This window comes from Symphalangus syndactylus, chromosome 14, assembly GCF_028878055.3.
Source record: "Symphalangus syndactylus isolate Jambi chromosome 14, NHGRI_mSymSyn1-v2.1_pri, whole genome shotgun sequence".
NCBI classification, from domain to species: Eukaryota; Metazoa; Chordata; class Mammalia; order Primates; family Hylobatidae; genus Symphalangus; species Symphalangus syndactylus.
The window spans coordinates 38,158,242-38,179,557 of NC_072436.2; positions in this window are offsets into that span (position 1 = coordinate 38,158,242).

Sequence of the window (21,316 nt, forward strand, 5' to 3'; positions counted from 1 at the left end):
CCTCTTTGGCCTCCCAAAGTGCTGGGATTACAGGCATGAGCCACTGTGCCTGGCCTACTGTTGATTTTAAAAGTACTTGTATAGCATTAGGTGCTTACCCGTAAATGGAATAATGTTTTTGTAAATATCTCTGAATTGCCTCCAGAAGCTTCTAAGTCTTGCAGAATTGCTTAGATTTTAGGAGAAAGCAATAGAACTACGGAGGACTCAAGTCATCAAATTTGCCTTCTATGAACCAGCACTGTAAGGACTGCACTTGCCTGCCTGGTTAATCCTTGAAGTGTAAGTTGAAGATGAACAGCTCAGTGATAGAGGCTTCAGGTTTTGGAGTCAGCCAGTTCTGGCTTCCAAGTCTGACTAATACCGACTAGTTGCACGATTTTGAGCTGGTTACTTATTGCCGCTGGACCTCAGAGAAGTTTCCTTGCTACAACATTGGTGGTGATGGTGGTGGTGGTGTATGTGTGTGTGTCGGGGTGGGGGGTCCTGACAGGGATTTCAGGGAAAAGAGTGTGTGGCAAGGTGCCTGAAGCCTGGTGACTGATACAATACCAGGCGCTCCATGAGTGTAGCTGATTATTAAAGTTCCTAATAAAATCACCATGGGAACATCCCCTTATTAAATCTCATCTCCTCCAGGCTAAACGTGTTAAACATTTCATGTGGATAATTCAAAGAGTCTACTGTGTTTATACTAGGTTTTCTTAGACTTCAGAGCAGAAGTGAGTTTGGCAGTTCTTTCCTCTGCTCCTGGGAGACACAGCACCCTTCCATGCACGAGGAAGTGTGTGGGCACAAGGCTTGCCCAGGGTTCCCTCTGGCTGAGGTTGGCATCTGGGACTTTACCACCAACTGCACTGACTTGTTCCCCTAGCAGGCACTGATGGGGGTCCCATGGCCCCTGGCAGGGCCTCCAGAAGGGCTGGAGCTGAAGCTGGATGGGGGTGAGGAGGAGCAGGGATTCAGGGATTCTGCCGGTAGGACACCCCCAGGACCCTTCCCCAGTGGCCCTGGGCATCTTCCTTTGCTCTTTCAACGAGGCCTCATCCTTGGTCCTCCCCTTTGCCTCTGTCGCCTGTTGCTTCTGACAGGTTTTCTCTCCTCCTGTGTTACTGCAAAACAGAAGGCAGGGGGCATTAAAGGATGGCCTGAGCACGGTGCTGTGAAGCCAAACCCCACTCCTTTGAGAGCTTCTAAGGCTTGTTGTGGCCAGTTACAAAAATGATAGTTCTGTGGGTGAAAAGCCCCAGCCTTCTCATTTCCTTCTTCCCTCCCTTCCCTCCCTTCCTCCCTCCCTCCCTCTCCCCTCCCCCTCCCTCCCCTCCCCTTCCTTCTCCTTTCCTCCCCTCCCCTCCCCTCACTTACCATCCTTCCTTCCTTCCTTCCTTCTTTCCTTCCTCTCTTTTTTTCCTCTTTTCACCTAAACCCTGTGGGAAAAGGCAGGCATTAATGATGATGAAGCTATGGGTGATTCTCTTGAGAGGGAAAACAGGTATAGTATGCCTCACAAGATGTTTAGCCCAAGAGCTGGGAAGGGGACTTGGGGATGAGGAAAGGATGAGTGTTTCCACAGGTGGGGAACAAGAAGGGTGTGTGGACATGTCTGTAGGGCCCCTTGGCAGTGAGTGGCTACAAGGGAAAACAGGAGAAGTGACCCTGAAGATGACCTTTCTTCCTCTGTCTCCCTTCCAGTCACCTTGACAGACTCGGAGGGTCCAGACTAGCACAGGGTCAGTGAGAGCTTGGGGGAAGAGTTAGAAGCTGTCCTCATTGCAGTGAGGTCTGCAGTTATGAGCAGGAAGGGAAGGCAATGATCAAGCTGCAGTGGGGGAGGACAAGAGTTTGTCTTGTCAGCCAGCTGGTGAATGGCCATGGGATCAAGGTGCATCTCTATCAGGAGGTCAGGACCGATCCTACGAAAACACCCTCACGCGTGTGTGCATTTACCTACGTAGAGATATGTACACTGCACACAAAAACGGTGTCTATACACAGGATGGATGGGTGTGTTTAGATGTTGGCAGCTGCCAGGTTGCTGATGGCACCAATAAAATCCACCCCACTACAAGCTTCTGCTTAAATATCACCTTACCAATGAGTTATTCCCAATAAACCTTCTTAAAATGCCATCCTTGCCCACCCTAACTCCTTGCCTACCTTCCCTGCTTGATTGTTTACCCATGGTCTTCATCAGCACATATTTTTGCTGTGTTGTCTCTCTCCCCAGATTAATTTAAGCCTCTTGAGGATGAGGGCATTGTTTTGTTCACTCCTACACTCCCAGCTCTAGAAATACATCTGGCTTATAGTAGATGCTCAATAAATATTTTTTAAAAGAAGGAAGACAGAGAGATGAGAAAAAGTATGAGAAGAAGGGGGAAGAGAAGATAACAGGGAAGGAGGGAGGGAGGGAGGGAGGAAGGAAGGAAAGAAGGAAGGAAGGAAGGTGGGAGGGAGAAAAAAAAGTAAAGAGTCTGGATCAAGCCCAACAGGCGTCTGACTAGTCCCTGACTATCGTTTGTGACTCCCAGCCCAGAATTCTACATTGAGAACAGCTCAAATTGTCCTCAAACAGAGGCATGAAGGACTCTGGAGGCCAAGAAACCCTCTCATGGGGCGGGGCCTGGGCTGACAAGGAGCTCCCTGGAGGCAGCCCCTGGAATTAGGCTCTTTTCTTGTTGCTGCCTGATGAAGCCTCCACAGTGGGCAGAGGGGACAGTCTCACCAGCCCCTTTGGTCTGGCTAGGAGCTAGCATTTCCTACAGCAAAAGTGGCAAGTGCATTGTTAAATTTAAGCCTCCTAGCATTGCTATGAGATGAGTACTATTAATATCCTGCTGTTCCTGAAAATTAAGGTCAATAGAGGTCAGGTGACTCACTTGCCCATCGCCACAGAGATGGTCAGTGGAGGCTGTTGAGCCTTGATCCAGGTTCAGTGGAGCCCAAGGCTTCCCTCTTCCTGCCACTCCTGGCCCTGCCGGTGCCCTAACTTGGCTTTCCCAGGAGCAGCCCATCCCATGGACCTTTGCAAATCTAAAAAGCCCTGTCCTGTGGATCCTGATAAATTCATTCCCACAGAGGTGCTAGTTGATGACAAAAGGCTGAGGTGTAATCCTTCGAGAACTCAATGAGAGAACCCCTGTAAATCTCAAGTCACCTGCTCCAAGCACAAAATAGATAGAAGCTAATAATCACAGCACATTGACTGGCATGTAGTAGGAATGACATCAACGTTTGTGGCTGCTGTTATTGTTTGTCAGGTGGGTGGGAAACCAGGATCCCACTTTCCTTGCTGATTTTCTCCTCTCTCCAGCTATTTTCATTGCGCTGAACACTGAACAGCCTTCCATAGTTGAAAAAGTTCTCTCACACATTATTTCTTTTGGGCTTGTCAACGAGCTGATGAAGTGGCTTCGTAGTCCCATTTTTCAGATGAGGAAATTGCGGCTCCCAGGCCAGTGCTGTTTCTACCATTCACCCCAGCCCCACTTTCTGTTTCCTCTCCCATTTCCCCAGTCCAACAAGAGCCACTGGACATTGGTGGGGGTGCAGAGAAGAAGAACAATGACATTTGTCCTCTGTCATCTCTGTTTTCTTCTGTGATTCTGGGGTGCTGGGTGTAGTTTCCATGTCTGGTAGGACAGAAATCATGTTGTTTCCACAAAACAGGAAATGTCTGTCCAGCTAGTCTGATGAATTTCTAGCTTTCACTTTTCACATCAGAAGACGTAACAGCTCTCTAGCATTGTGTTTGGGGACTTGCTTGAAGCCCCATTTCTTCCAGGAAGTCCTTCCCACGTGAGGAGAGTTGGGATGGGAGCAGAAGGCCAGAGATGGGTGTTAGCATGACTTGGGGCTGTCCTCATGATTTCTGTATTGTTTGAAGCTTGATACACTTTGTATTTTTTTATGAGACTGGTCATAGATCATGATGCACGTTTATTATTCATGGGGTGGATTTGTGGACTGCAGAGGTAGCAGCAAAGTGGATGCATGATGCCATTAATCACGGTTAATGTCTGTGGTAACTGAAAGTTGAACCATGTTGTCAGGGGACTGGTGTTAAGAACTATATCTTGTAACTGAAATTTACATTTGTCAGAACCATGCAAAGCAAGAACTACCTGTGTTCAGTTGGTTGCTAGACATCGCCACCTGGAAATCCAACAAGCACCTCAAACTTGCCACTGCTCCCTTTAAATCTTCTCTCTTTTCTGATTCCCCAAAGCACCCTCCATGTAGAAACTCAGACTAGGAATGTGGGAATCCCTTCATCTCCTGATCCCATTCACTCTACATCCAGTTTCCAATCCCTATCATTCCACATCCTAAATATTTCACAAATCCGTCCTAAACTCCTCCTACCAGCCCACTTCAGGTCGCCGTCTTGCTTGTGGGTGTACTGCAATATTGACTCACTATTTCTGTAGTTGCCCATTCAACCAGTCCTTCACACACTGCTGTTAACTAAAACGCAGATCTGATACTACTATGATGTCCTTGCTCAAAGCCCTTCCGTGTTACCCTGTCACCTAGAGAATAAACTCTATCACCATGGTAGAGAGGACCATGCAAATTGGCCCAGTATAGATCAACCATGCAACTCCAAACTTTGTATTTAGTTATGTGACAACATTCATTGAACACCTACAATAGGCCATCTCTTGGATTGTGCAGATGAATAAGATACAGTCTGCAGGGCCTACCTTATGGAAGGCATTTTCTACCATCGGCTCTGTTCTTCTAGAAGTCCTTGTGAATATTCAATGCCGTAGAACCACAGAACCTTGCTGTAGTTAGTTTACATTCTTTTGTTCACAGTACCTTTTAATCAGAAATGTCCTCTCCTCCATGCTCCCATAGCTCTCTTCTGTGGCTGTGTCATTGCTCTCACTGCATAGCTTTATAACCAACTTCTTCTGTGTCTCTACCAGAAGACAGGGGCTGTATCATAAGATACATATTCGTACACAGATGAGTAATCATCTGTGCAATCCAAGTCCATGGCATATTGTAGGTGTTCAACGAATGTTGTCATGTAACTGAATACAAAGTTTGAAATTGCGCAGTTGATCTATACTGGACCAATTTGCATGGAATGTTGCAGCATAACAAATGTTTCCTTCTTTTCTTTTCTCTTCTTTTCTTTTCTTTCTTTTCTTTTTTACAAAGTCTCTCTCTGTCACCCAGGCTTGAGTGCAGTGGCATGATCTCACTGCAACCTCCACTTCCCAAGTTCAAGTGATTCCTACCTCAGCCTCCCGAGTAGCCTGGATGACAGGTGCGCACCACCATGACCAGCTAATTTTTGTATTTTTAGTAGAGGTGGGGGTTCCACCATGTTGGCGAGGCTGGTCTCAAACTCCTGACCCCAGGTGACCCGCCCCCCTTGGCCTCCCAAACTGCTGGGATTACAGACGTGAGCCACCATGGCTGGGCCCAAATGATTTATTTCCCTTCATTTTATTGCAACGGCAGTGAATGAGCAGGTCATACTATGTCTGCTCCAGACTGAATGTTTGTGTTTCCCCAAATTCACAGGTTCAAACCGCCAATGTGATCGTACTAGGAGGTGAGGTCTTTGAGAGGTGATTAGGTCATGAAGGTGGAAACTTCACAAATGGAATTAGTGTCCTTATTAAAAAAAAAAAAGCCCCCAAAGAGCTCTCTCGCCCCTTTCCTCTATGTGAGGACACAGTGAGAACTTGGCCATCTGCAACCTGGAAAGGGCCCCTCACCAGAACTCAACCATGCTGGCACTCTGACATCAGACTTCCAGCTTGCAGAACTATGAGAAATAAATGCTTATTGGATAAGCCACCCAGTCTATGGTAATTTGTTACAGTATCCCAAACTGACTCATGCACATTTTACGATGAGGAAACTGAGGTTCACGGAAACTAAGTGGTTTATCCAAAATCACACGTCTTTCACTTGTCAGAGCTCTCTCTCAAGCCCAACCCTTCTGACTTGAAGTCCAGACCTGTCTCTCTGGCTGATTTCAGTCCTGATCTTTCTGTTAGCTACGTGTTGGGGGTGCACGTCATGGAGAGCAGGTGTTTGCTCATCGTGTCCACTGTCCTTCCCGTGCCTAGAATCCAGGGTAAGTACGCAACACATATTTGTTGGATTAATTAATTCACAAGTTAGTGAGTGTCACATGGGGTCAAGTTTTGCTGGTTGGAATAGAAAACCAGGGAATTGGGAACTCAATAAGCGTCTGTGAAAGGGATATAAAAATCTTCCTCAGTTCTAGCGTCAGCAGGTAGGAAGAGGGCCACTGTCTCTCCTATGCCCAGATAATAGGACGTCTGTAGGGTCCCCCAGGGCTGAAGCTCCCCAGACACTTCAGTCTTCCTGAACAGGTGAAAGAAAACCTTAGCGGACAGACGGCTCCTACCACCCCAGGAGTGGGGTTCTTGGAAAGGTATTATCATTCCCATCCGTCAGGATGGGGCTGGAGCTCATCGCCTTCCAAGAATGTGACTGACGGCAAATTTGAGTTCAAAAGAAGATTAGATTTCAAGGCAACTGGAAGCTATTCAGTTGAAGCCAAGTTTTACAGGGAGAGTTTCCTCCCTCTCCTCTCTTCTCCTTCTCCCTCCAGGGCAGCCCAGGGCTTGTTGGGACCTGAAAAAGAACTGACAGTGCCTGACTGTTCCCCTAATTGAGGAAAGGAGAGATGGAAAACCAGGCTCTGGACTTGTTCACAGCCCAGGGAGGATCCAAGGATCACATCTCCCTGGGTGCCCTGGGGGGACTGAGGCAGCTGCTGGGAGTAAGTCCCACACAGTGGTGGGGGATGCCTGGGCACAGCCATGTTCTCCGTTGACCATAATAAAAGAGGTCATTAATAACAAATGGAAGCCTTATGTTTGTACAGAACTTTCTAATTTAGAAAGCCCTCTTGCAGTTTCCATTACAACACCACGGTGAAGCAGGCGGGCAGATGCTGCCAACCCTGTGCCGATAAGAAGTCTGGGGCCGGCTGGGCACAGTGGCTCATCCCTGCAACCCCAGCACTTTAGGAGCCTGAGGTGGGAGGATTGCTTAAGCCCAGGAGCTTGAGACCAGCCTGAGCAACATAGCAATACCTTGTCTTGACAGAAAATTTAAAAATTAGCTGAGTGTGGTGGCACACACCTAGCTGTTCCAGAGGCTGAGGTGGGAGGATCGCTTGAGCTAGGAGGTTGAGCCTGCAGTGAGCCATGATTGCACCACTGCACTGTAGCCTGGGTGACAGAGAAAGACCCTCCAAAAAGAAAAAAAAAAGAAGTCTGGAGCCAAGAGAAGTTTAAGGACTTCAACGGGTGACAACCACTGGATGGAGCACCTCCACTATACCTGGCATACTTCTAAGCACTTTCATGTATGAGCATTTAATCCTCACAGCAACCCTATGAAGTAGATGCTATTTTTATTCCCATTTTATAGATGAGGAAACTGAAGCTCAGATACACTAAGTAACTTGCTTAAGACCCTGCAGCCGTTAATGGTGGAGCCAGAATTTAGAATATGGGTCAGCTATTTAACCACTACTTGATTCTAAATTTCTGAGATCAGAGGAAAATCTCATCCATAGTTGTTTGGAGGGGAGTCCCTGGGTTTGAGCTTTGTTTGAAGATGTGGTCACAGCCGCACCCCTCTAATCCCCGCTGAAGCCTCGCCAAGCCAGCCGTCATGCTTGGCCATGGCAGACTAAGGGCACTGGGGAGGAACCCAGACCAAAAGGTACCAAACACACAAATGCAAGAAGCAGCGCACCGATGGTCAGAGGGCAGCTCGACAGAGAGAAATCAAAAGAATACAGTACCAGGAGGGCAAAACAAGGATAGTCAAAGCCCACCTGGTCAGTCAGCAGCCAGAATGTCTGGAGGAAGGGAAAAAAGAAAGCGACAGTGTAAAGGAAGCACATGTTCCATCGTCTTGTTTATTTTGTGCACTGCCCTGTCATACAACCTTATTTAAACCTCACATCAATGCTGTGAAGAAACTGAGTTCTAAGAGGTTGAGTTACCACCCGTTAATCTTACTACAGTTTTGGCAAAAACCTACTGTCAACATAAAGTGATCTAAATTCTAAACTATCATTATAAATTCCCAAGTTTCCTCCCTTCATGGGCTCCATGGGCCAATCAATCAAAAACCCTTAGCTATTTAGCATTCAAGACTCTTTGCAGGGAGTCCAAGGAACTTCGCACTTGGCACCGTCCCCACCTACCAGAAGCTGGCAAATTCACTGGGAGAAGATTCCTCCCAAGTTCATCTTTCCATCTGCAATCAACCGTGGATGAACTGGTGCTTTGTTTGAATAGCAAAGTAGAGTGTTTTCGGCCTGGAAAACTGTAGACACAAAGCAATGAAAACAACAAAAAAATAACAAACAAACAAATAAATGGAAATAACTTTTCATTCCCTCATTAGTATTAACCTTAAAACATCTATTAATAGTAATAAAACAAGCTTACTTAAAATCTACCCCTCATTATGAAATAAGAAACAACATACGCTGTTCAAAAGCTTTTGTGCAGAGGAGTAAAATTCCTTTGAGTAAAAGTGGTACAATCCTCTAACTGCTCACTTAATTAAACCTAATTTTATTTATGGATTCCTCCTGGCCTTTCCCTTGCTTTGGTTCTCTTCCCATTTAAGCTCTTCTAGTTCTTTCAGATCCAACTGCTGGTCACTTTTTCTCCTTTCTAGTAGTGCCTTTGGGTCTTGCAGAGAAAACTTTCTCTTATTCCTCTCAAGCCCAGCCCAAGGGGAAACCAAACAAACAAGCAGAAAAACCTAGCTTGTTTTGCAAGTACACACACGAGAAGATAAAAAAAGAATTCACATCTTAAATGCTATGGGTGTCTAGTGAATGTTCTAGACCAGAAGTTTCCAAACTTTCTCCAGTCATGGAAACTTAGTGTCTCTGTAATTTTCTCATGGTGCCCCAGGCCAAAAGAAATACCAACACTTCTGTTTATTAACTAATTAAGTAATTAGGTCCAAACGACTTAATAAGTGTTTGTGGCTTAAAAATTTAGTAGCCATTTGAAAAATTAATGCACAAAAAGTAGAAAGAAAAAAGGTTTGTATTCCATTATTAAATAATTACAATGACTTATTTATGGGCACTGCACAACTTCTCAGATCTTGGAATCAGGCTGTACAGAGCCACCCTCATTTTCTGTTCCACATTGATTTTCACATGGAACTTGTTTTAATCACAGCAACTGCAAAAAAAATATTCCATCAAAAGGAATGTGGTAGAATCTAATGTTGAAACTGAGCACTACCTTGAGTTAGGAGTTTGTGTGATGTTTGACAGATGTTTTCTTGGAGAAAATGGAAAATATTCCATAGCACCCTGGGAATTCAATGCAGTGCCCTAAGCACATCGGCACACAGTTTGAGAACCACAGTTCTACACAATAAATGCAGTGAGCACTCAAAGGAGAAACAAAAACTTTCCACTAAGATGGTTCACAGAAGATTTTGTGGAGGAGGAGAAATTGAAGCTGGGCTTGCTGGCTTGGCTGGGTAAAGAGGAAGGGATGGGAGCAGGCCAGGAGCGAAGGGGCTGTCTGCAGGGAGTCATAAGTAAAGTGCGATGGAAGCCAGCAGAAGACCGGACTAGCTGGAGAAAGATACGGAGAGGAAGCAGGCAGGTCTTAGCCATCAGCCTGAGGGCTGGGCCCTGGCTCACCTCCTCTGGGGTCCATCCTTAGTCCTCCTTCACTTTCTGAATTTTTACCAGTTTATGTCTTCAATTAGGCTGAAAGCTCTGAGAGAAGGGACCGTCTGCCTTCCTTTGAATCTTCCATACCTAGTAGCACAGAGCTTTATGCAGTGTCCAACAAATATTGACCCTATTGACACCAACCCCTACTGAGTGCTAGTATCTGGGCCTTTGCAGACCAATGGCACAACCAAAGGGGTAAGAGGGAGTGGTGGGGATTCCAGTCCCTGGACAGGCTACTGGATGAGCTGTCTGATTCCTGCTTCACATTCCCCTATGGCTAATTTTTAGAGAAATGATAAGTAAGGAACTCAGCCCCCATGTTGTTTTCGGAGAGTGCAAGATTGTGTGTTTCCAGATCTCTTATCTGTCGCATCTCCCAAGTTTTGCCAGGAGGGCAGATCTTAGCACTCCCAGCCAGCCCAGCCCTCCCTAACCCACCTCCATTCCCACGAGGCAGCCCAGATGTGACAGTAGCTCATCAGAGAGCTGTTTGTGTCTTTCTTATTTACAGTATAAACAGCATTTAGACTGCAGCTTTGGAAGGCCTCCGTCTATTTGTTCAGGTAAATCCACAGCCCTGGATGTGGTTTCCCTGTGAGATCTCAGGCCGGCAGCTTCTGGATTGCTCCTCTTTGCTGGCCATCACAGGAAGAAGAAATCCTCTGGTCTTCATTGCCTTTGCATGTATTCTGTTGACTAACATCGTTCCTAGCAGAAATTCTCCCAGGAGAAAAGATGGGGTTTGTTTTTCTGTACCTCCATCCGTTCCTTCTCACACACAGCACTACTTTAAATAACAAATCCCTCGGGAACATAGCTTTATAACAAAGTTCATTGGATTAAAAGCAAAGTCAACAATAACAAAAGAAATTTTCATAATCAGAGACTGTAGAACAGACTGCTTCTGCAGCTATGTGACCAAAAACTCTCTGTTTCTGATAAATAGATGTGTTGTTGGAATTTCCTGGCTTTGTTACCACAGGTACATTTATAACCGGCATCTTTTACTTTACAGAAGAGTTGAATTCTAGCAAAGCTAACTCATAATAGATTCTGTTTCCGAGGGAAGCCTATTGTTTTTCTCTTAATTTTCTTTGTAAAATTGAAAATGCTTTCTCTGCTTCTCAAAGTCTTTTTAAAGTCTGGGTTTCGAAAGTAACAATCAAGAGGCATTTCCATTCCTCCTAGGTATTTTGTCTTCAATAAGAATAATTACCACCATTTGGATAGTAATGCTTCATGATTCCACCACCCAAGCTTCTCATAGGGTCCTTGCCCCAAAGAAAAAGGAACACAATTCTTTAGATGTACCTTTGAAAGGTAAAAGCCTTAACATTGGTTATGACCACTAAGCAAGAGTCCCAAAGGAGAAAATTATAAGAAAAATAAATCTAGATAAAATTTTGGAACCTTTCCACAAACTCTTTTTTATTATTAATCAATGCTTAAGATAGTTCTGACTTTGGTTTTCCTCCAGGGTGAAAGAAGGGTCTCTTTTAACTCACCCTTAATGTGAACACTTCCTCAAGTCCAAAGCCTTTCCTGGGGCTGCTACTGGTGACTTCAGTCTTCATCTGAGCTGGGCATTAAAAACAAAAACAAACAAAATTCTGGCTTTTGTTACCTTCTTCAATTACTTGCCTTCTCTGAACTCCCCCCACCAGAACTCCAGCTCCATGAAGGCAGGCCTTTCTTCACTGTCTGATCACTGGTTTATCTCCAGTGCCTTGGAAGTGGGCCTGGCACATAGTCAGTGCTCAGGAAATACTTCTGCAGAAAGGAATGAACGAAGTAGCAAATGGAGAAGAGTGCTGTGAGGCTGACACACGGGGGACTTGAGTCAGAGCAGCCCTTGGCCAGTGTCACTGTCTTTCCCTGTCTTCTCTGGCACTTTCCTCTGAAATATGTCAAGACCTCAGTTCTATTCTCCTTAATCAGAACATTAGTTTAGTTACCTTTCTTGTGGTGCTTATTGATTTATTTACACATCTGCATAAATAGGATAATGGGTGTTTTAGTTTCCTGGGAATGCCACTGACAAACCTGGTGGCTTAGAACAACAGAAATTTATTCTCTCACAGCTCTGGAGGCCAAAAGTCCAAAATCAAAGTGTTGGCAGAAGCTCACTCCCTCCAAAGGCTCAATGGGCAGATCACTTGTTGTCACTTCCAGGTTCTGGTGGCTCCCAGCAATCCTTGGCTCATGGCTGCATCACTCCAACCCCTGTCTCCATCTTCACTCATCCCCCTCCTCTCTTTTTAAAAGGACACCTGTCATTGGCTTTAGGACCCACCTTGAATCCAAAATGATCTCACTTAACTTTACCCACCTTAATTACACCTGCAAAGACCCTTTTTCCACATAAGGTCACATCCACAGGTTCCTGATGAATGTGTCTTTTGAGGGACCGCAATTCAACCCTCTACAGTGAGAATCAAGGAGAACCCTCCAATGAGGTCTTACTGGTGCTGAATACAATGAGACCATTACTTAAGATCATCGGATAACTTAATGCATGCTAAAGTTTTTAAATGTGTCCATTGCCAAGAACAATCCTGGTTCAAATTAACTTTGTTGTCAAGTGAACTTTGATTTTACAAGAATGCTGCTAAGCCAGATTTCCCAACTACATTTTTGTCCTTGCTTATTAAGCAAAAAGAGCTCATCTTTTTTTCCTTTTTAATCTTTTTTTTTTTTTTTTTTTTTTTTTTCAGAGACAGGGTCTCACTCTGTCACCCAAGCTGGAGTGCAGTGACGTAAGCATAGCTCACTGCAGCCTTGGACTCTTGGGCGCAAGAAATCCTCCTGCCTCAGCCTCCCAACTAGCTGGAACTAGAAATGTGTGCGTCTATAGTCCCAGCCTGCTAATACTTTTCATTTTTTTGTAAAGACGAGGTTTTGCTTTGCTGCCCGGGCTGGTTTCGAACTCCTGGCCTCAAGTGATCTTCCCACTTCCCAAAGTGCTGGGATTACAAGTGTAAACAACCACACCCAGCCTATCTTCTTATTCCTCCTTGATTTCATGTAGAGAATATTTAGAGCTTTGATCTCATCATCCATCATTGTTATCTAAGCTATCTGTTAACATATTCAACACAATGGGAACCAAGGAGAGAGCAGTGAGGGGGACTTTAACTAGAATTTTATCCCTCCAGAGCATTCATTTAATGAATCTTTATGGAGTGTTCACGCTGGCTAAGGGGTTGCACTGGGCATCTGAAGGCTCCAAGTTAAGACACTGTGAAGAATGCTGAACGTTAGAGAAAGCTCAAAGAGCTGTCAATTCATTTTTTAAAAAATTTAATTGGGGAATTCAACTAAAAGCACATGCCCTTATTGTATTCACAACAGTCTCATTATATATAAACAACTTGCCGAATGCCTTGCTAATTGTCAAGATGTATTTTATCTTCCAATTTGCCAATTCAGTAACCAATCATATTAGAAAGAGGCCTTTATTTAACAGAGCTTATTCTCAGTGAACCTGTATTAGCTCCTGGTGGTCACTGTTGATGGAATGATTCTAAAATGTTGGCGTCTATAGACAGCAAATTTACTAGTCTGTACTTAATAGGATGAAAGTTTTCTTTAAAAAATCACATTTGCAGCCGGGCGCAGTGGCTCACACCTGTAATCCCAGCATTTTGGGAGGCCAAGGCGGGTGGATCATGAGGTCAGGAGATCGAGACCATCTCGGCCAACATTGTGAAACCCTGTCTCTGCTAAAATACAAAAAATTAGCCAGGCGTGGTGGCATGTGCCTGTAATCCCAGCTACTTGGGAGGCTGAGGCAGGGGAATCGCTTGAACTTGGGAGGCGGAGGTTGCAGTGAGCTGAGATCCACCACTGCACTCCAGCCTGGTGACAGAGCAAGACTCCATCTCAAAAAAAAAAAAAAAAAAAAAAAGACATTTGCTTACGTCCTGCCAACTGACACTTATTTAACTTTCCACAGATTCTAATATTACTGACAGCTTACTTGTGTCAAATCAAAAGTCAAAAGTTTTGTGTACAACCAAGCTCCGTGTGTGTGTGTGCGTGTGCATGTTTTGTTTACTTAATCCTCACAACAACCTTATGAGACAGGAACTGCTGCTAAGCCCACTTTCCACATGAGGTAGTTGAAGCAAAACTGAGAGACGAGAAATATTCTTTCATGAAAACTGGTCATTTTAAAGGAAGTATTCTTCTTGTGAAGATAAAGTTGCTGGTGCCAGAGAATGTCCCTCAATCTGACCACCTACATACACAGTTTCTGACTATGCCATCTTTGTGCTGTGTCCGTGGTGACATCTGAATGGAGAGGAGTCACAGATGAATGAGTCTCTTTCTGTTTTGTTGAAGGTCATACATGTTTAAATCAGGAAATGATGCCAGTTTACATTCATATCAGCCTGGAACAATTTCTTCTTATGTAACCCTCTGAAATAAGAACTGAAAAAGCTTTTAAACAATTAATCCAGATCAATGGTTCATATCAGAAGTATCAGAGAGAACTTTAATAAAACAATAACAAGAGCACTGATAAAATGATCTCTAGGCCCTTCTCTGGACCATTTCAGTGGTTCTCTAGGAATAAGGCAGAGAACTAGCATTTTACAAAAAAAAAAAAAAAAAAAGCTTGGCCAGGTGCGGTGGCACGTGCCTGTAATCCCAGCACTTTGGGAGGCCAAAGCGGGTGGATCACTTGAGGTCAGGAGTTTGAGACCAGACTGACCAACATGGTGAAATCATGTCTCTACTAAAAATACAAAATTAGCTGGGCTTGGTGGCACATGCCCATAATCCCAGCTACTTGGGAGGCTAAGGCAGGAGCATCACTTGAACCTGGGAGGCAGAGGTTGCAGTGAGCTGAGATCGTGCCATTGCACTCCAGCCGGGCAACAAGAGCATAACTCCATCTCAAATAAATAAATAAATAAAATTGTTTAAAAAAAAAAAGCTTCCCGCATGATTCTAATGTGCAGTCAGGATTTTGAGCCACTAATTTGAGAATATCTCATGTAAAGTGGTGGGATCAGAGCTTCTCAAACTTACCTGTGCATAAGAATTGCCTGGGAGTATGGTAAAGATGCAGATGCTCAGGTGCTGCCCTTAAACAGTCTGGCTCAGTAGGTCTGGAGTGGGGTATGGGATCTGCATCTCTAACCAGCATCTCAGGTGATTCTAATGCATGCATTCCCTGGACCACACTTCAAGAAACACCTGATGAGATGCTCTTTTTGAGCCTGGACTGGGCTAAAATTATTTCTCTTTATCTTCTGTGTTTCCCTTTCCAAACTGGAGATCATCCTTCCTTCTGAAAAATAAGAGCAAGAGCCATTTTAGTCAGGTTAGTTTCCACTGATGTCAAACCCCTACATCTCAGAGGCTTTACACATTGCTGTAAACTGAATTGTGTCCTCCCAAAATTCATGTATTGAAGTCCTAACCCCCTGTAACCTCTGAATGTGACTGTATTTGGTAATAGGTCCTTTAAAAAGGTAATTAAGTTAAAATGAGGTTGTTAGAGTGGGTCTCAATTTAATCTGACTGGTGTCCTTAGGAGAAGAAATTAGGCTGGGCACAGTGGCTCACACCTGTAATTTCAGCACTTTGGGAGGCTGAGGTGGGCAGATCACTTGAGATCAGGAGTTCAACACCAGCCTGGTCAACATGGTGATACCCCATCTCTACTAAAATACAAAAATTAGCTGGGAGTGGTGGCACACGCCTGTAATCCCAGCTACTTGGGAGGCCGAGGCAGGAGAATTGCTTGAACTCAAGAGACGGAGGCTGCAGTGAGCCTAGATCACACCACTGCACTCTAGCCTGGGTGACAGAGTGAGACTCTGTCTCAAAAAAAGAAGAAGAAGAGATTAGGACAGAGAGAAAAACACCAGGGACATGTGCACACAGAGAAAAGACCATGCGAGGGCACAGCAAAAAGGTGGTGAGCCAAGGAGAAAGGCCTCAGAAAGGATCACACCTGCTGGCATCTTTGTCTAGGACTTCCAGCCTCCCGAACTCTGAGAAATAAATTTCTGTTGTTCAAGCCACACAACCTGTATTATTTTGTTATGGCAGCCCTTGCAAACTAATAGGCATATCAAAGTTTACTTCTGGAGACACCCATGGCTTTCACCTTGCAGTCTCTGCTCTACACGAACAAGCAGAGACCTGGCTGGTGGAGACACTGCCATCTTGTTATGCTGCCATAACAACAGGATGAGTGGCTGAGGATAGAGAAGGGTGCGAAAATGTACAATAGCTTGAAGTCCATGACTTCATCCTTGAAGTGATGCTTGGCCCTGCTACTCACAGTCCACTGGCCAGAACTAATCACATGAGCCCCAAGAGGAAGATCAGAGAATGAAGGGAGCTCCAGCAGCAATTATAAGCACAACTGCCTCTTACATGGGATTGAAACAGTTGTGCCTTATCTCTGACTTCTTTTGATCTATTGGCAATGTATTATCTTTCTCAACAAGCAAGTATTTATTAAGTCCAACTTTGTGATGAGCACTGTGCCAGGAATGAATGGAAGACAGGCTCCAAAAGAAATAAAGATAGGCTTCCTAGTGGTGGAGATTCTTTAGGGAGATAACGCTTACAGATGAGTTATCAAACAACAGACAATATTGCATGGTGGAGGGCCAAATGATGTAGGCAGCTCTGCATGCCGTAGATGCTCAGAAAAGGTGCAGTCAAGGGGCCTGTGATGATCAGGGAAAGTTTGATCATATAGAAGATCAGACAACAGACTGAGAGTTTAACTTGGGGTGAAAATGCTTCTCCAAGATGGGAAGGGGGTCCCAAGTAATCCCCTGCATGATCTCCTCAGCATCTACTACTTCCTCCCACCTACCACCAAGTATTGCACAAGCAATCAATAGAAAAGTGCCTTTTTCCAGTAATAGAGCCTTAATCTTATCTCATAGATGAACTTCTAGTTTTTAATTAAGGCTAGACATGGAAGCTGGACTGGGACTTGAAGGAGATGTAGGTAACAGCTTAGAGAGAAAGCACAGAAGAATGGAGTATAAATCCTCAGAGAGGCCAGGCGTGGTGGCTCACGCCTGTGATCCCAGCACTTTGGGAGGCTGAGGCGGGCAGATCACCAGGTGAGGAGATCGAGACCATCCTGGCTAACACGGTGAAAGCCTATCTCTAGTAAAAAAATACAAAAAAATTAGCCGGGCGCAGTGGTGGGCGCCTGTAGTCCCAAATACTCGGGAGGCTGAGGCAGGAGAATGGCGTGTACCCGGGAGGCAGAGCTTGCAGTGAACCCAGATCACACCACTGCACTCCTGCCTGGGCGACAGAGCGGGACTCTGTCTCAAAAAAAAATAATAATAATCCTCAGAGAGTATCAAGGTATTAGGTGTCTGGGGAGCCTGGAGTGGTACATTTGCTACTCCTGATTCAATTTTATTTATTTTTATTTTCTTGGAGACAAGGTCTTGCTCTGTCACTCAGGCTGGAGTCCAGTGGTGTGATCATTGCTCACTGCAGCCTTGACCTCTGGGCTCAAGCGATCCTCCCACCTCAGTCTCCTGAGTAGCGGGGACTACAAGCGTGCCCCACCACACCCAGCAAATTTAAAAATGTTTTTTTGGAGATGAGGTCTCATTATGTTGCCTAGACTGGTCTGAACTCCTGAGCTCAAGCAATCCTCATGCCTCGTCCTCCCAAAGTGCTGTGATTACAGGCATGAGCCATCATGCTCAAATGTGAGTTTATTTTGGTTTCTGTTAAATGCTCATAATTAGGTGAACTCAGATGTCAGTGAAGGTCAATTGTTGGCAAAATGCAGACTCTAAATAGTGTCTTGTATGTGAACTAACCTATACCTATTCCTTATTAAGGAGAAGAAATGCTTTGACACAGTTTTTCACACCATAAGAACTGGCAGAATTTACCTGGGGCTGCCTCTTTAATGTCTCCCAAATAGTAACTCCCTCTCTGAGGACCACAGGTAGAGTGTCCCCCAAGGGGGACCAGAGTGCTTGGGGTTTGCACTGTCACATGCAATGTAGAACCATCTCTTAAGACTCAAAACCTTCCGGCCTTGCCATGCTTCTGCCACCGCCACTATCTTTCAGGTTTCAAGAACAGGGATGTCAGGAGCTCCAGAAGCTTTCTCACCAGGGGTGGGGCTCCGCCAGCCCAATAAATCAGCAGGAAAATAATAAATAGATGCTCTCACTGCCCCTCCAGAGGAGACTTGTGCAATTACCCCCACCCATGCTGCTGTGCCACTCCTGCCTGGGACTAGGGAAACTCAAAAGGGTGAGGGGTGCCTCCATCCCTCGAGACAATGAGCCAAGTCTCTGAGAGGGGTGAGCAAGGTGCTGGAGGCAGTGCCTGCGGAGGGGGTGGGCCCTGAAGATTGAGATCTGCTTGGCTGTGTTGAAACTGAGTCTCGTGCTGGGCCTGGAGGCACAGAGCCATCTGCAGATAAGCAAGCTGGGCTGGAAGTCTGGGTCAAGATGGGGCTCACCTCTGCAAACAGCCTGCTTGGCAGTGCTGTGAGAACCAAGGTTTGGACATGCCTACTTGCTTGTGGCTTTGGCCTCCACAGCGAGGCAGGGGGAGTGATGGGGGAGAAAAAGTGTTGAAATGTCAACAGGAAGGCTGAGGTAGTTCTCATGGGTGGCTGTGTCAGGGTGGCAACTGGGCTAGGAAGGGAGGACTCGGACTTGGTGGGGTCTGGGAGGAGCTTCTTATCAGGGATTGCTAAGGGGGTGGTCCTTGTATCTCCTCCAGGAGATTCTAAATTATTTTCCAGGTTAAAACATCTCTTCCAACTCCTATGTCTTAAAAATTTAAGTAGTGAGGCCCAGAGAGGGAAGCTGACAGACTCAAAATTGCACAGCTCATGGGGACAGTCAGAAATGCTCAGTTCTCCTGGCTGATAGACCAAGCCACTTTTCATTATGCTCCTGATCAGGGCAAAATACATACATTCATACATACATACACACATACACACATATAGAAAATAAGACAACAGACTGAAAGTTTAACTTGGAGTGAAAATGCTTCTGCAAGGTGGATAGAGGGCCCCAAGAATCCCCTGCATGATCTCCTCAGCATCTGCTGCTTCCTCATTGCCCGCCGGTGTTGCACAACCAATCCATGGGAAAGGGCCTTTTTCTAGCAATAGATCTTTAATCTTATATCACAGATGAACTTCTAGTTTTTAGTTGAGGTTCCATTTGGTCATTCAAGAGGTAGCCCATTGGCATAACTTTGATGAGACCACAAAGAAAGAAATCTTTGGTACAATTCAACTACCTGTAGGACCCCTTGACCCCGGAGTGGAGTCTTCCTGGAATTTCTTTTTTAAAATTATTTACTTATGTATTTATTTTTTGGTGATGCTGGGAGGTGATGGAGCAGGGAGAAGAATTCTGCTCACTGAGTAAACGTCATCCAAAATCGACACACACTGTCATTTTATGAATCTCTAAAGAACTTATATGTGGGGTATTGCTCCCTTGAAAAAGTTGAGAGGTTGGTGGGGAATATGCCCCAGGAGAAAAACCCAAAGGCAGGAGAGAAGCCCAAGGGCAGGCTGGGACAAGGAGAGGCCCAAAGCCCATGCCATAGTCAACTGCCAAGAACAGGCAACACAGGTGGCCTCAGTGGGTGCCTCTTCCATGTTTGGGCTTCTGCAGGAAAATGCCATATTCCTTTCATGCCTCACTGTATCCATGTCAAAGGCAGCTCTTTGTACACTGAATGGAAAGGAAGTGTTCCCTACTGGTTAGAAATGCAAACTCTGAACCCGATTGCCAGGTGGGGTTCTCAGCTCCACCACTCAGCTGCGAAATCCTGAGCAGGTTAGTTAACCTTTATGCCTCCATCTTCTCATCTGTAAAATGGGAATGATAATAGTACAGTAGTTTCCCTTGTCCACAGGGGACATGTTCCAAGATCCCCAGTGGATGCCTGAAACTGCAGATAGCACTGAACCCTAGATATACTAGGTTTTTCTTTTTTTTTCTCCCAAAATGAGAAAGTGAGACATATACTAGGCTTTTTCATCTGGTCATTGAGAGAGCCGCCAATGGGAAGGCAGCATATACCTTGGACAAAGGGATGGCCCAGGTCCAGGGCAGGTGGGACAGAGCAGGACAGTGTGAAACTTCTTTTCTTTTCTTTCTTTCTTTCCTTTTTTTTCTTTTTTGAGATAGAGTCTCACTCTGTTGCCCATGCTGGAGTACAGTGGTGTGATCCCAGCTCACTGCAACCTCTGCCTCCCAGGTTTAAGTGATTCTCATGCCTCAGACTCCCGAGTAGCTGGGACTACAGATATGCACCATCACGCCGGGCTAATTTTTGTATTTTTAGTAGAGACAGGGGTTTTGCCATTTTGGCCAGGCGGGTCTTGAGTTCCTGACCTCAAGTGATCCACCTGTCTTGTCCTCCCAAACTGTTGGGATTTCAGGTGTGAGCCACTGCGTCCAGCTGACAGTGCAAAATTTCATCATTCTAATCAGAAATGTGCACAATTTAAAACTTATAAATTGACTATTTCAGAAATGTTCAATTTAATATTTTCAGACTGAGGGCAGCTGAAGCCATGGAAAGCCAAATCACAGGTAAGGGGAGCCTACTCTGCTCCATCACAGGGTAGTTACTGAGGATTACATAATTATGTGAAGCACCTAAAATAATTCCCAGCAAAAAGTGTTACTTTATTATAACTGGTATTCTGTCTGCTAGACCTAAATCTTATTTTCTCTGTTTTGTGAAACGTGGCCAATATGAGAGAGAGAGTGCTTGGTAAATTAATAAAAGCTTCTCCACCTTCTCATTCATTCATTTAACATGTACCATGGTTGTGTTTTTTCTTTCTTTCTTTTTTAAGTGAAAAAGCCATAGATGAGACACAACTACCCGAATATAGCTCCAGGCACAGCTTAGTTTCCTCTTGTTTCTCCTGGATCTCCAGCTGTTCTCCACAAATGTGTAATTGTCCCAGCTGCTTGCTGGAGACATCGGCCCAGTGCCTCTCCCAGGTGAATGACTGGCAGCAGCCTGGCACGCTTGGGTCCCACCTGGGCACCCAGCAGGAGCATTTGCATATTCCTTAGGTTCGCCTTTTGAAATTCCACACCAATAATTAAGGATTTCTAATTCTCTGGTAATTGAGTACCATTTGGGACTGATTAAGCAGATACGATCTAAATAATTATCTATTACAGCTTTGCTTTCCTTTGTGTGGGCTATGAATGACTTGTCAAAAGTGAACATCAAGTATTTCTCCCACCTGGCTCTTATTGTGTCTGATATATTCTCCCTCCTCCTCCCAACTGCTTCTCCCCCTTTCTACCCTTTCTCTGCTCTTGTCTCTCTTTCTCCCTCTCCTTCTTTTGCCACACTTTGCCACAGTCCCACACGGTGATAAAATCAACCTCCAGTGTTTCTATGGGATTCCAAATCAAATAAGTGACAGGACAATTTTTTTTAAAAAATCAGTGGTAGAATTGACTGGGTGGTTAGGTGACCCTCTTTATAACCATCTATATTTCACCACTTAACCCTTTTCCTGTTTAGAAAAAAGCCAGTGCTCATTTAATGTTACATAGACAC